General features: G+C 40.2%; 1 pseudogene; it reads right to left on the bottom strand.

Moving 5' to 3' along the window:
- Positions 1 to 1,753: 1,753 nt before the first annotated feature.
- Positions 1,754 to 4,454, bottom strand: LOC131409906 (serine/threonine-protein phosphatase 4 regulatory subunit 2-like; annotated as a pseudogene).
- Between the last annotated feature and the right edge of the window lie 9,539 nt (positions 4,455 to 13,993).

Here is a 13,993-nt window from a genome sequence, read left to right on the forward strand (position 1 = left end):
ACTACATCTTTCGTGACCGGCTTTTTATGCTCAAAATAAATTTTGTGAGATTCATCTAATATTGTTGTATGTACAGTAGTTATTTTTTATACATATAACATTAATATTTATTGCTTTCTTGAAGACTGTATTGAAAGCCCAAGCATTCCACACAGAAATTATACAATTGTAAACTGCTTCACAAAAGCAGCAAACATGTTACATTCTACAAGATCTTACTTTACAGAAATTTAAAAATTTTAACTATGAAAAGATACAGCTGAAGAAACAAGTATAAATTTGGTGGCCAGTAATTTTGACAGGGAAGTTGTACAGCTTGCATGGTTTTAAATATGTGAATTTTAAAATATTGATTTTAGAGTAATCATTATGCTCTTGTGTTGATAGAAAAGTATAAGACTGGCTGTTGAAGAATCATGTTTAAAAATATTTAATTCACTTCAAAATGTCAATGCAAAGTATTGTGCTTTCTCTGTACCCCTACACCTTCAGTCATTTAGCTCAAGTCATCATTAAAGTGATGTATTAATTCTTCCAGTACAGTGGTGGTTCACACCATTCCCATTTGCATACTTTAGAATATATTAGATTAGAAAGAAAGGTGTAATATTCACAGATGTTCAGAAAAGCAAGCAAAAAGTCAGTGAACCTGCCCAGTTCTTCTGAGATGGTCTCATGTCAGCTTCATAAGCATTCATTCTAAAATATGGTAAGCTAATGTTTGAACACAGTCTCCAAGATAAAGCACATCGTCTTACAAATAATGAAGTCCTTTTCTCAAACATCACGAAAGTATACAAAAGAATTTTAGTTTGAAGAGATCTCTTGGAATGTGTTTAGCCTGATATTTCAGCAGCCTTAAGGGTCCCAGGGTTTCACAAGGACCAGATTCTGAATTACTGAGAAGAGAAAGATACTGCTTTGAGAGAGATGAACTCAATCACTACCAATAGATAAAGTATCCACTGTATTCATCTCTTATAGGAACGAAAAATATAACATTTGTCCCTTAGAATAATATATGTATATTTATATATAATATATAGTATGTATATTATATAATATATACAATTAAATATAACTACATATAAAAATTATATACTTATTTATAATGTTTAATATATATTATATATAAAGTATATTATTCCATTTATAAATATGTATAATTTATATAATAATATAAATTCATCTCTTATAGAAGCAGAAAAATATAACATGGTCTCCCTTAGACTAATATATGTATATTTATATTTAAAATTATGTAATTTATATATAATATATGCCATATATAATATATAATATAATTATTTGTATATAATCATATCATATAACATTATCTGTTATATATATGTAACATAGATATGTATATATTATATAATATAACCTGTATGTTGTAATATAACCTGTATAATATATTACATATAAATATAAAATATTATTCTAGGGGGGCAAATTTCATATTTTTCTGTTTCTGTAAGAGATGAATATATATAATGTATATTTATAAATATTAATAGTATATAACTATCATGAAACCCTACAGTTCACATGGTAAAATGTTGAAACTGATGAAAATATGAAAACTGCTAGAGCTGTCAGAAAAAGACAAGACACAAAGCTTTCTCGTGTCTATGTATAAATGTGATACTCTCCTCAAAGTTTAAAAATTATAATTATTACCATCCAGTTTAATACTTTAATTCTAAATTTTAAGGAATCTATACACAAACCACTGATTAACCAGACTCCCCCCCCAAAAAAAAATCAGTGATAAGCAGGAGCCAGAGGAGCTGATAATTCACAGTTCCTATGTGAACAACTCTCTCAGGATTTATCCCATAAAGTACTTTATTTTACAACCTGCTTCTCTTGTAAAACTAAAGCTCCACTTTACTACATACAAACCTCGTACAGTGTGAAACTAGAATTGTATGTCAAATACTGCAGCTGAATGTTTCTAAATAATCTGTTCTATCAGTTCCTCTGTGACTTCTGTGGCTCATCCTCATTTTCTATGGATGATTCTGAGAGAATCTCTCCAGTTCGACTGGTATTGGATCCTACTAATTATTCTGTTTCATGGCAGAGAGAATCACTACTTACAGGGCCTTATAGTTTCACTTCCTTTGGAAGGCAAATCTTTCTCAGCTTGAGACAGACGAGATTCCTCCATTTGAGTCTTTTCCTCAGAAGTCTCTTCGTTCACAGTTAAGGCGTCGTCAGATTCTTTTTCTTGATTTTTTTTCTTGATTTTTTTTCTTTCTGGGATCAAGTCTGTTGATGTCATTAGAGACTCTTCTTCCTCTTTGTCCTCTTCTGTACAGTGCTGCCTGATACAACCACTTGCTTTGTCTTTATTCTTAGATGACGACGATTCTTCGGTTTCTTCTACCGTAACTGAAGAGATTTCACTAGAAGTTGTTTGGCCATCTCTCCGACTTCACCTTCTTTGTCCAACTTGAGTCTTTTCACCTGATGTTTCCACAGCATCTTCATTTGATGTTTATTCACCTGATGATTAGATTTCCGCTTTGTTAGCAAAGGATACAACTCAGGACCAGCCAGATGGAAGAGATGCCTAGGGCAACGTATGGGGGAAGGGGCACAAAGCTTCCAAGCCCTCTCCAGACTCACCGTTCTCCCAGCATTTCCACCTGCTCACCAACCCAGAAGAGCCTGTACTTCTTTAAAACTATATTGGCTTGGGGGACCAGCCTGGTGGCGCAAGCGGTTAAGTGCACGCGCTCCGCTGCAGCGACCCGGGGTTTGCCCGTTCGGATCCTGGGTGCGCACCACCGCACTGCTTGGCAAGTCCCCTATAAAGTAGAGGAAGGTGGGCATGGGTGTTAGCCCAGGGCCAGTCTTCCTCAGCAAAAAAAGAGGAGCATTGGCAGATGTTAGCTCAGGGCCGATCTTCCTCACAAAAAAAATAAAATAAAATAAAACTATCTTGGCTTGGGCCGCCTCAGTGGCTTAGTGTTTAAGTGTGTGTGCTCCACTGCGGCAGCCCGGCATTCACAGGTTCGGATCACGGGCGCGCACTGATGCAGCGCTTGTCAAGTCGTGCTGTGGCGGCGTCCCATGTAAAATAGAGGAAGGTGGGCATGGATGTTAGCCCAGGGCCAGTCTTCTTCAGAAAAAAGAAGAGGATTGGCATTGGATGTTAGCTCAGGGCTAATCTTCCTCACACACACACACCAAAAAAAACACTATCTTGACTTTCCTAGGTCCTTTGAGTTTGTATATAAATTTCAGAATCAGCTTGTTAATTTCCACACACACACACCCTGCTGGTATTTTAGCTTGGATGACATTGACTATATAGCTTAATTTGGAGGAGAATCAGCATCTAAAAACATTGAGTCTTCCAACCCACAAACATAATATCTCTCTCCATTTATTTAGATCTTCTTTAATTTATTTTAGCAACGTTTTCACTGTACAGGCTTTGCACATCTTTTGTTAGTTTTATCCCTATTTGATGGATTTTGATGCTATTTTAAATGGTATTTTTAAATTTTCAAACAGAGAGAAAGGTTTGGCTTATTTAAAAACCCAAAGGTGGAGGTTGTTGTTAAAAGGCTTTCAAAGAGTGAACAGCATTTTCCTCTTTTGCATCTCAAGGAAGAGTTTCAGGAGTTGTCAACTTAATAAGCCCAGCTGAGCCACTGAGAAAAATGAGATATCGATTACCTATAATCCTAAAAATCTTCTTAGTTAGCTTTTTGTTTTTGATTTGGTACAATTGAATATTCCTTATTCTGCTCGAGGACAGAAACTGTTCATCTGGTGACAGACTGTGACTCAAAAACGTAGTTTCTTGGCAGAGTCGAACTTTTCTCTAGATGCTTCATGTCTCCATTCAGCTAATTCGGATAAGAGGTATTTGGAGTCTTCAGGTAAACTACTTAGGTCAGAAAACACAGCAGTAAATTGTCTCCATATTTTAAATTTATTTTGTTTATTTTTTCCCCCAAAGCCCCAGTAGATAGTTGTATGTCATAGCTGCACATCCTTCTAGTTACTGTATGTGGGACGCGGCCTCAGCACGGCCGGAGAAGTGGTGCGTCGGTGCGCGCCTGGGATCCGAACCTGGGCCACCAGCAGCGGAGTGCGCGCACTTAACCGCTAAGCCATGGGGCCAGCCCCAAATTGTCTCCATATTGAGTCAAGGATGGACTCATGGAGAAAACTCAAACCCTTAAGATCATTTTTAGACATTTAGAGAAATATGAAGGAGATTTTTAAAATCCCTGAAGCTTAACCACTCAGATATATTAATTTTCCCATAAAAAAGCAAATACTGACTCTGCTTAAATGTGGGTATACTAAAGAAGGCTGCACATAAATTAACCACTGTGAAATAGTTACTTCTTGAGAGAATAAAGCCAGCCTTGGTGGTCTAGTGGACAAGATTCTGGCGCTCTCGCCTCTGCAGCCTGGGTTTGTTTCTTCATCAGGGAATGTCACACCAGTCGTCTGTTGGTTGTCATACTGTGGCGACTACGTGTTGCTGTGGTGCTGAAAGCTATGCCATTGGTATTTCAAATACCAGCGGGGTCACCCATGGTGGACAGGTTGCAGTGGAGCTTGCAGACTAGACAGACTAGGAAGAAGGACCTGACCAGGGAGGGTTCTGCTCTGCTGTACACAGAGTCCTGTGAGTTGGAATCAACTCGATGGTGCTAACAACAAAAAACAGCTGAGAAAATAAGGGCAGAAGCGTATGCTAATGGTTGCATGATATTTTATTAGTGCTGTAATTAACCTTTAGTGTTGGATGTTAAGTGTCACTATTATCAATAACGCAGCAACAAAGGCATAAAGCTTCTTCTGGGTAGTTTCCAAGGAGGAGAAATTACCTGGTCAAAGAGTATGAATACTTTTAGAGTTCTTAATATATACTGCCAAATCCAAGGGATTGTATCAGCAATAAATCAAAGGTTTAATTTTCATGCCATATTTGCCAGCATTGGATCTTCTCATTAAAAAGGAAAGGGCTGGGCTGGCCCCGTGGCTTAGCGGTTAAGTGCGCGTGCTCCGCTACTGGCAGCCCGGGTTCGGATCCCAGGTGCACACCGACACACTGCTTCTCCGGCCATGCTGAGGCCACGTCCCACATACAGCAACTAGAAGGCTGTGCAACTATGACATACAACTATCTACTGGGGCTTTGGGGGAAAAAAAAAAAGGAGGAGGATTGGCAATAGATGTTAACCCAGAGCAGGTCTTCCTCAGCAAAAAGAGGAGGATTAGCATGGATGTTAGCTCAGGGCTGATCTTACTCACAAAAAAAAAAAAAGAATGAATGCCCCAAACCCAATGTGAATGTTGCTATTCATCAGTATTTTGGATTTGTTTTGTACTACTAGATAACACAAATAAATAAATATATTATTATTGTTATGAATCCAATATTTGCAGCTAGAAGGATAATTGCATGACTCATCAAATTATAAAAGAAAATCAGTTGTATTTCTGTATGTTAGCACGAAACTATTGAGAAACGAAATAAAAATTACCGGGCCGGCCCTGTGGCTTAGCGGTGGGGTGCGCGCGCTCTGCTGCTGGCGGCCTGGGTTCGGACTCTGGGCGCACACCAACGCACTGCTTCTCCAGCCATACTGAGGCCGTGTCCCACATACAGCAACTAGAAGGATGTGCAGAAACTGAATATTTCAACTCACATAATTTTAAAATTGGTGTAACTAATTACGCTATTACAAGTCAGAATATGGGGGCAGCCCGGTGGTGCGTGCGCTGTGCTGTGGTGGCCTGTGGTTTGCAGGTTCGGATCCCAGGCCCACACCAACGCCCTGCTTGTCAAGCCATGCTGTGGTGGCGTCCCATATAAAGTGGAGGAAGATGGGCACAGATGTTAGCCCAGGGCCGGTCTTCCTCAGCAAAAAAGAGGAGGATTGGCAGCAGTTGTTAGCTCAGAGCCAATCTTCCTTATAAAAAAAAAAAGAAGTCAGAATTAATCCAGGATAATGGTTACCTTCACAAGGGAAGTGACTAGACGGGAGCTTCTAGGTCCTGGTAATGCTCTGCTTCTTGATCTGAGTGCTGGTTACGAGTACTGAGTACATACTCTACTGTATATTCACAATATGAAAGCTCATTGAGCTTTATACTCGTGATTTGTGCACTTCTCTGTATGTTGTTATACCTCAACCAAAATTGTGCACCCCGAAGTCAACATCAGTCTTCCTCATCTGCATCCCCCCAACCATAAAAAAGCTCCAGTGTGGTCCTGACACATGATGAGAGACTGACCAACCAAAACAGAACAGAAGGTCTATAAATAGACCTGATACATGTGTCACTTTATACAATGTAAAGGTGGCTTTTCCAGTTAGTGAAAAATAGATGGATTACTTAATAGATGGTGTTGGGATATCTGGGTAGCTATTTGGACCAAAAATGAGTTCAGCTCTACTTTACATCTTATATCAAAACACATTCCAGATCAAAGATTTAAATTTTTAAAAGAAAATGATAAAATTAGTAAAAGAAACCCTGAGAGGATATTTTCATAATTTTAGAGTAGAGAAGGTTTTATAGAGTACAATATAACAAAAAAACTCAAAAAAAACTAAAAGATTGATCAATTCAACCATATAAACCCCAAAAAAATGTGTAGCAAAACCCAACATAAATAAAAAAGTCAACAAAAAATGGGGAAAAATATTTTCAATTCACAATACATATGGATGGCTGATATCACTGATATGAAAAAGCTCCCTCAGATCAACAAGAAAAAGATCAATCAGCCACCAGAAATCTAGACGAAGCGTATGTGAAAACAGTTCATTGAAAGAGAATAAAAGTGACTCACACATGTGAAAAGATGCTCAACCTTACACATGATGAGTGAAAGAAAAGTAATGCTACAAAGGTATCACTCCTACAGTATTGACAAACATAAATACGTTTTATAATACACTGACTTAGCAAGAGCATGAGGAAGCAGGCACTCGCTCACATTGCTAGAAGGAGACTCTAAAAGTTGGTGAAACCTTTGTGGAAAACACTTTATTTTGATAGGCAATATCTATCAGTATTAGAGACGAACATACAATTTTATCCAATAATTTTACTTTTAGGGATATATCTTACAAATGTATTAGAACATGAGTAAAAATATACATATATGGTTATTAATTTCAGTCTTATTTGAAATAGCAAAAATTGAAAGAAAAAAAAACCTCCTAACATCTATCAATAGAAAATTGGCTAATAAAGTGCAGCCATCAAAAAGAATGAAAAAATTCTTTTTGTTTTTACAGATATGGAACAACTTCAAGTGAAAAAAGCAAGGTGTAGATTAGTATATAGTATATAGTGTAGTATAGTATATTAGTAATTGTATTAGTATATATTATAAATATATACTTATTTTTTAAATGTAAAAATATATAGTCTATAGATTCGGAAATAAATAAAATTTAAAAGTAGAACTATAAATCTAACTCATAAAATGTGAGTAGGAAAGGTTTAACTCAGCAGATTTAGGATGTTCAAACTTTGTACATTCCAAAGAAATCTCCCAGGGGATAACCAATGAGCCTTGGAATATCCTGCCTGATAAGAGCATCTGTATACCTGGGGCCTTGGGCCGTGTCAGACAGTTTACGCAAATAATGTGATTTATGGTAAACACCTGTTTTCGTTCACCTGGGGCCCTCGGTCATGCTGTATGGGTTTGACCTCTGGGAGGGACTAGAAACTGAGTAGTTAACATCAGTCACATGAGGGCTCCAAGCCTATGTGTCTGACCCCCAATAAAATCCACTGAAGTTCGGATGAGCTTCACCGGTTGGAAGTACTTTGTACATGTTGTCACACATCATTGCCGGGAGAATTAAGCTTTGTAAGTCCACACAACTCCACAGAGAGAGGAAAACTGGAAGCTGTGCCTGGTAACCTCCTGGACTCTGTCCCATAAGCCTTTTCCCTTTGGTGATTGTATTCTATATCCTTTCAATGTAGTAAACCATAACCATGAGTGTAACAGCATTTGTGAGTTCTGTGAGTCCTTCAAGCTAATTATTGAACTCGAGAGTGGTCTTGGGGTCCTCCAACACAGTAGATAAAGTGATATTGAGAGGCGAACTTATTTCTTCAGATGCTGGGATTAGAAAAGAATAAAGATGGAAAATTAATGAGCTAAGCATCCCGTTTAAGATGTTAGAAAAAGGGCAACAGAAAACTGGGGATCCACATGCAAAAGAATGAAGTTGGACCCATATCTTACACCACTCATGAAAACTAACTCAAAATGGATTAAAGACTTAAATGTAAGACCTGAAACCATAATACGCCCAGAACAAAACATATGGAAAAAGCTCCTCCACACTGATCTTGGCAATGATTTTTTGGATATGACACCAAAAACACAAGCAACATAAGCAAAAACAAGCAAGTGGGACTACATCAAACAGAAAAGCTTCCATACAACAAAAGATACAATCCACAAAATGAAGAGGCACCCTGCAGAACGGGAGAAAATATTTGCAAACCATACATATCAGATAAGGGGTTAATATCCAAAATACTTAAGAAACTCATATGACTCAGTAGGAAAAAGACTAATAATCTGATTAAAAGTGGGCAGAAGACCTGAATAGACATTTTTCCAAAGAAGATACAAATGGCCAGCAAGTATATGAAAAGATGCTCGGCATCACGAATCATCAGGGAAATGCAAATCAAAACCACAATGAAATATCACCTCATATCTGTTAGGATGTTGTATTATAAAAAAAGACAAAAGATAAGGAGTGTTAGCAAGGATGTGGAGAAAAGGGAAACTTTGTGCTGTTGGTTGGAGTGTAAATTGGTGCGGCCACTATAGGAACCAGTATGAAAGTTCCTCAAGAAATTAAACATAAAACTACCATATGATCCAGCAATTCCACTTCTCGGTACATATCTTAAGGAATTGGAATCACCACCTTGAAGAAGTATTTGCCCTCCCATGTTCACTGCAGTGTTATTCACAATAACGAAGACATGGAAACAGCCAAAGTCTCCATGGATGGATGAATGGATAAAGAAGTTGTGGTGTATATATATATATATATATATATATATATATATATACACACACAATGGAATATTATTCAGCCATGAAAAGAAGGAAAACCTTTCATTTGCAGCAACCTGGATGGAGCTTTAGGGTATTATGCTAAATGAAATCAGTCAGACAGAGAAAGACAAATACTGTATAATCTCACTTGTATGTGAACTCTAAAAAAAACCTCAACTCATGGAAACAAAGTGGAATGGTGGTTGCCAGAGGCTAGGGGGGTGCAGGAAAGGGGGAGATGTGGGTCAAAGGGTACAAACTTCCAGTTACAAGATGAATGAGTTCTGGGGATCTAATGTACAGCATGGTGACTATAGTTAACAATACTGTATTATATACTTGACATTTGCTAATAGAGTAGATTTTAAATGTTATCACCACAAAAAAATAGTAGTTATATGAGGTAATAGATGTGTTAACTCACCTTATTGTGGCAATCATTTCACAATACATACGTGTATCAAATCATCACTGTGTACACCTTAAACTGATACAATGTTATATGTCCATATCTCAATAAAGCTGGGCGGAAAAGATATCAAAGGAGTTGGAGACACCAAAAGAAGGAGGCAAAGATGACGTGGGGGTTAGCATGTAGACGTAGTAAAGGAACCACGGGATCCTGTACATCACTTATCTTTGGGCCTAGAGAGGTGTACAACTTAGGGGCACGTAGCTCTGGACCCATACTCCTCTGCTCTAGCTCTCAGATCTCAGGACTACAGCAGCAATCTTCAGTTCCTATAGAGAGAGCCAAACCTTATGGCTAGCAAGATGAATAATGTCTGCTCTTAATAATATCTTTAACAATATTGCACATCCATCATTTTGTTTGATTCTCACAGTTTGAAATTCAGAGAGGCTGTCACCTAAAAGATGGAAAAGCCAGGACCAAAGAACCCAAATCCAATGATTTGTCCCCCATTTGCCCATGGCCCCAAAACTTTTTACCCAGAGAGGTAATGTCTTAAAAGGGCTTATGGAGTCACACAGCAAGGCATACCTGACTCGCAGGTGTTGGCTTATCTCTGGAGACAAACAGGGGAAGAGGCGATCAGGATTTGCACACACAAGGGAGCTAGTAACTGACTTATCCCAAATGAAGTTGGGGCCCATCCTGGAGGGAAGCCCTACTCTCGCTCTGCTTCCAGCACTGTTTCCCCTGTCCCCTACTCCTCCTGCCCATGGGGAAAGTAGAAGGTTTCAGGGAAACACCAAACTCGTTAGCCAAGTAACAGAGGGGGGATGAGGAACTATTTACCTACAAAAACATACTTTGGACTCACACCTAGCACTCACAGTTTTGTACATCTTTGGAATCGATTGTTTTTCAAAAAGAGTTGTGTTCCAGGAGTTGCCGCTGACACAGAATACAACAGGAATAGGGCTCCTTGGAGTTAGACAATACCAAGCCCTACTTTCCACACCTACCATCAGGGCAACCAAAACGCATGAATGGGCTGACATCTTGGGTGTGGAGTGCGAACAGGGAGCCCAGAGCCCAGCTGTTGGGGACTAGATTTTCTCGCTGGGCTCACTGGAGCGCCAGCCTTCATAGCAGTTACTAACACTGAGAATTGAATATGAGTCTTCGGCTTAGGGCAGGGACCCAGGCAAGGAAAGACCTCTTCTCTTGGAGACCTGTCATCTGGAATTTCCACGGGCACTGGAAGCCAGAGCCTAAATTAGCCTGCCCGCGTCACAAGAACCAGTTTGGGTTTTATTAGGGAGACTGAGAGGCAGTTCAGGAACTTGTGGCTGTTGTCCCCGAGTCGCAGGGTCTTGTTCCTTCTTTCTTTTGGGGACTGGAGAAAGGCAGATTATCATGCAAGTGTAGGACCCATGGCAATGCCTCAATGCGGGACAAAGTCTGAGCTGCCAAGAACTAGGGGGGTGAGGTGGGGGTGGATAATTTCCCTGTGTAGGGACTCGTGCTCTATCTCCTTACTGTAAAGGGGTCACGATCTAACCACTCCTGTGTAGCTGTCGCCATGTTGAGTGTGTGTTCATGGCCCTATCTGTCAACAATCAGTTATTCCTGAAAATAAAATAAAAATTACTAAGTTTAAACACAGTATACACTACACAAATCCTAAAAATGATTTTCCAAGAAACAAGTTTTGGAAAGAAACCGTCTTTAATTTTGCAGTTTTGACATATCACCTATGATTTCATATAGCACCGTTAACTTTGCTAGAACACCAAAAGTTGTTATTCAAATGTTCTTCAATAATGCTTACAGAGTCATTTTGCAGTGTTTGAATATTTCTTATAGGCCACATTTTCTTAAAAACATTAATAAACTTAACTTTTTATTTATTAAAAATATGTAAATAAAATGTTATAAAACTGTAAAATAACTTATGGTTTTGGGAATTCCTGAGAATCAAATTTCTCATTCCTGAATCCTAGAACTCAGTATCTTGTGTGAATTTGAAAACACTAGTGACAACCACGACGAGCTGAAGACCAGATGCTCTTTCTTTAGTTTTTTTAAAAGCAGTGTATATCATGCTAAAAAAGAAGGGCCCAAAGAATGACTGATATTGGGTGTTTTCTTACCACAGTAAATGGGGGTAAAGAGCCAGATTTAATTTAATTCAGAAAAATTAATGTGATTTTTTTGCATCTCGATGTTGTAGAACAGATTCATGTTTTTAAATTTATCATCCATTTAATCTTACAATTCTATGTATCATTCATCCCCTTTAACAGAAAAAGAAACTGAGGCACAGAGAAGTTAATATACATTTAATGAACTAGCTCAGAAGCAGGAACCAGGGATGGAGAACCCCCCTGGTATTATGAGGAAAAATCTGAATATAAGCGATATAAAGTACAATTCAATGGCCTAAACACAAAAGGGAATATATTGACTCATGTGACTGAAAAGCCTGGATCAGGACTGGCTTTAAGCAGAAGCACTGACACAGGGCTCAACTGACACCATTAGGATTCAGCATCTCTCCATTTCTTGGCTCTCTGTCTTCTGTACTGGCTTTATTCGCAGACTTTATATGGTGGCAGGATGGCTGCCAGCAAGTTCAGGGCAATACCCTCCCAGGTTCAAGTGCAGCTGAAACTATGGTGCCTTATTCACAAGGGTCCATGTGCAAGTCTCACTGTGCCTTAGCGGCTCCAGTTGAGTCACATGCTCATCTCTTTTGCCAGGCCTGAGTCACATACCCACCCCCGGCGTAGGGATGCGGTGGGGAAAACTATAATATCTGCACATAGACTGAGACTGAAGAATGGTAGTTAATTCCCAGAGAACAATAGAGATAGTGTTTCCAGATGGGAGAACGAAGGCTGGGTGTTAAAAACAAACGAAACAGATATCTACCACATACTTCTCTCACTGCCCTGCTGCTGTCTGCTGGCTCAGAGCCACTTCGCTGCCCCTTTAGGCTCTCAAACTTCGATTGAAGGGTGGATGCAAATTCTGTGGAGGCTCTGGGAGAGGGGAAGGAGTGGGATGTGGATGCACTGCATTCCAGTGCAGGATGGAAATTTCTGGGAGATCCTAACTTCCATGTGATTGGACCATCCAATAACCTAGACTCTCAATAGACTTTCTCATCTCAGAGCTCTTAACTCAGCTATGGAAAGGCCTAGACCTTACTTCCAGGAACAGCTCTGCCTTCTGAAATAATATTCTGATATCCTACCCTTTGACCTCAACCTCCAGTCCTTCTAGCCTGTGTCCTTAATATGCCAATTCTTCAACTTTGTCAGGATCTTCGATCCATCAACCTTTCCACCTACTCTCTAACCATTAGCAACCTCTCTTTTCTTCATTTCCTCCCTCTCTGGTTGATTTCAAGGTCCATCACTGAAATGACATCCCAGACATCTTCACTCCATTTCCTTTTCATCATTCCCGCCTGGCAAAATCTCAACCCTGCCTCTTCCAGATCTGCCCTCTAGTAAGTGATTCAGCCTTATTAGATAAAATCACACACATGAGGATACTGGTGCTATCAGGAACTAATGGTCACAACTAGTGATCTGCTCCAACACCAAAATCATTTATTCATTCACTACTTCATTCATTCCATTCATATTAAGCACCTTCCATGTGCTATGTACTGTACTTAGCCCTTGTGAACCCCAGCACAGGAAGCTTCCTGTCTTGCAGAGTTTACATCATAGTTTTCTTAGTCAACCCTCTCTTCCATCCTACTCAAGATTATTTCACATATCTCCACTTTCCTCAAAATTTTGTTCCCCCAGCTGATGGGCTGGAGCCCCCACTTCACAGAGGAACCAGGAGCCATCAAATGGGAGCTTTCCATCCAGAAACCTTCAATGAGACTTATATCCCACCCCTTCTTTCCTTCCTTTTATTCTGAAAGAAGTGTTTCTCCGCAAGACTTTCCTTGTCCCTTCCTGTCTCCATCCCAGCACTTTTCACACTGAGGACACTGTCTATCCCACACACTGCCCTGTCCCCAGCATCTGGAGTTCAACACGCGGCTGGTACTCAACAACCATTTGAGAGAGTGAATGAACCACGGGAGGGATCTCCGCGGGGAGCCCTTGCGCAGCGCGCCCTGGGGGCGGGGCCAACGCTGGAGGCGGGGCCAAGGCAGGGGCGGAGTCAACGCAGGGGCGGGGCCAGATGGACGCCGTCTCCTGGCTCGTGGGCGGCAGTTAGCGGGCTTCATTTGAGGAAACTGAGTTGCTCCTCCGTCGCTTCCCCGAGAGAAGAGTTGGGCGCATAACTTCTCAGGTAAGGGTCAGGCAGGCTCTCTGGGTGCCCGAGGGTCTCTTCAGCCTGCCAGCCTGAGGGGCTTTTCCCACTGCCTTGTCAGACCTGCTCCGAGCGAGCGGCCTCACAGCCCTCGAGGGCGCTTGCGCCTCCAGGCCTCAGAAGGTGCTCTGAGGCCTGCTGGGGGGCTG

This window comes from Diceros bicornis, chromosome 9 (assembly GCF_020826845.1).
Source record: "Diceros bicornis minor isolate mBicDic1 chromosome 9, mDicBic1.mat.cur, whole genome shotgun sequence".
NCBI lineage: Eukaryota > Metazoa > Chordata > Mammalia > Perissodactyla > Rhinocerotidae > Diceros > Diceros bicornis.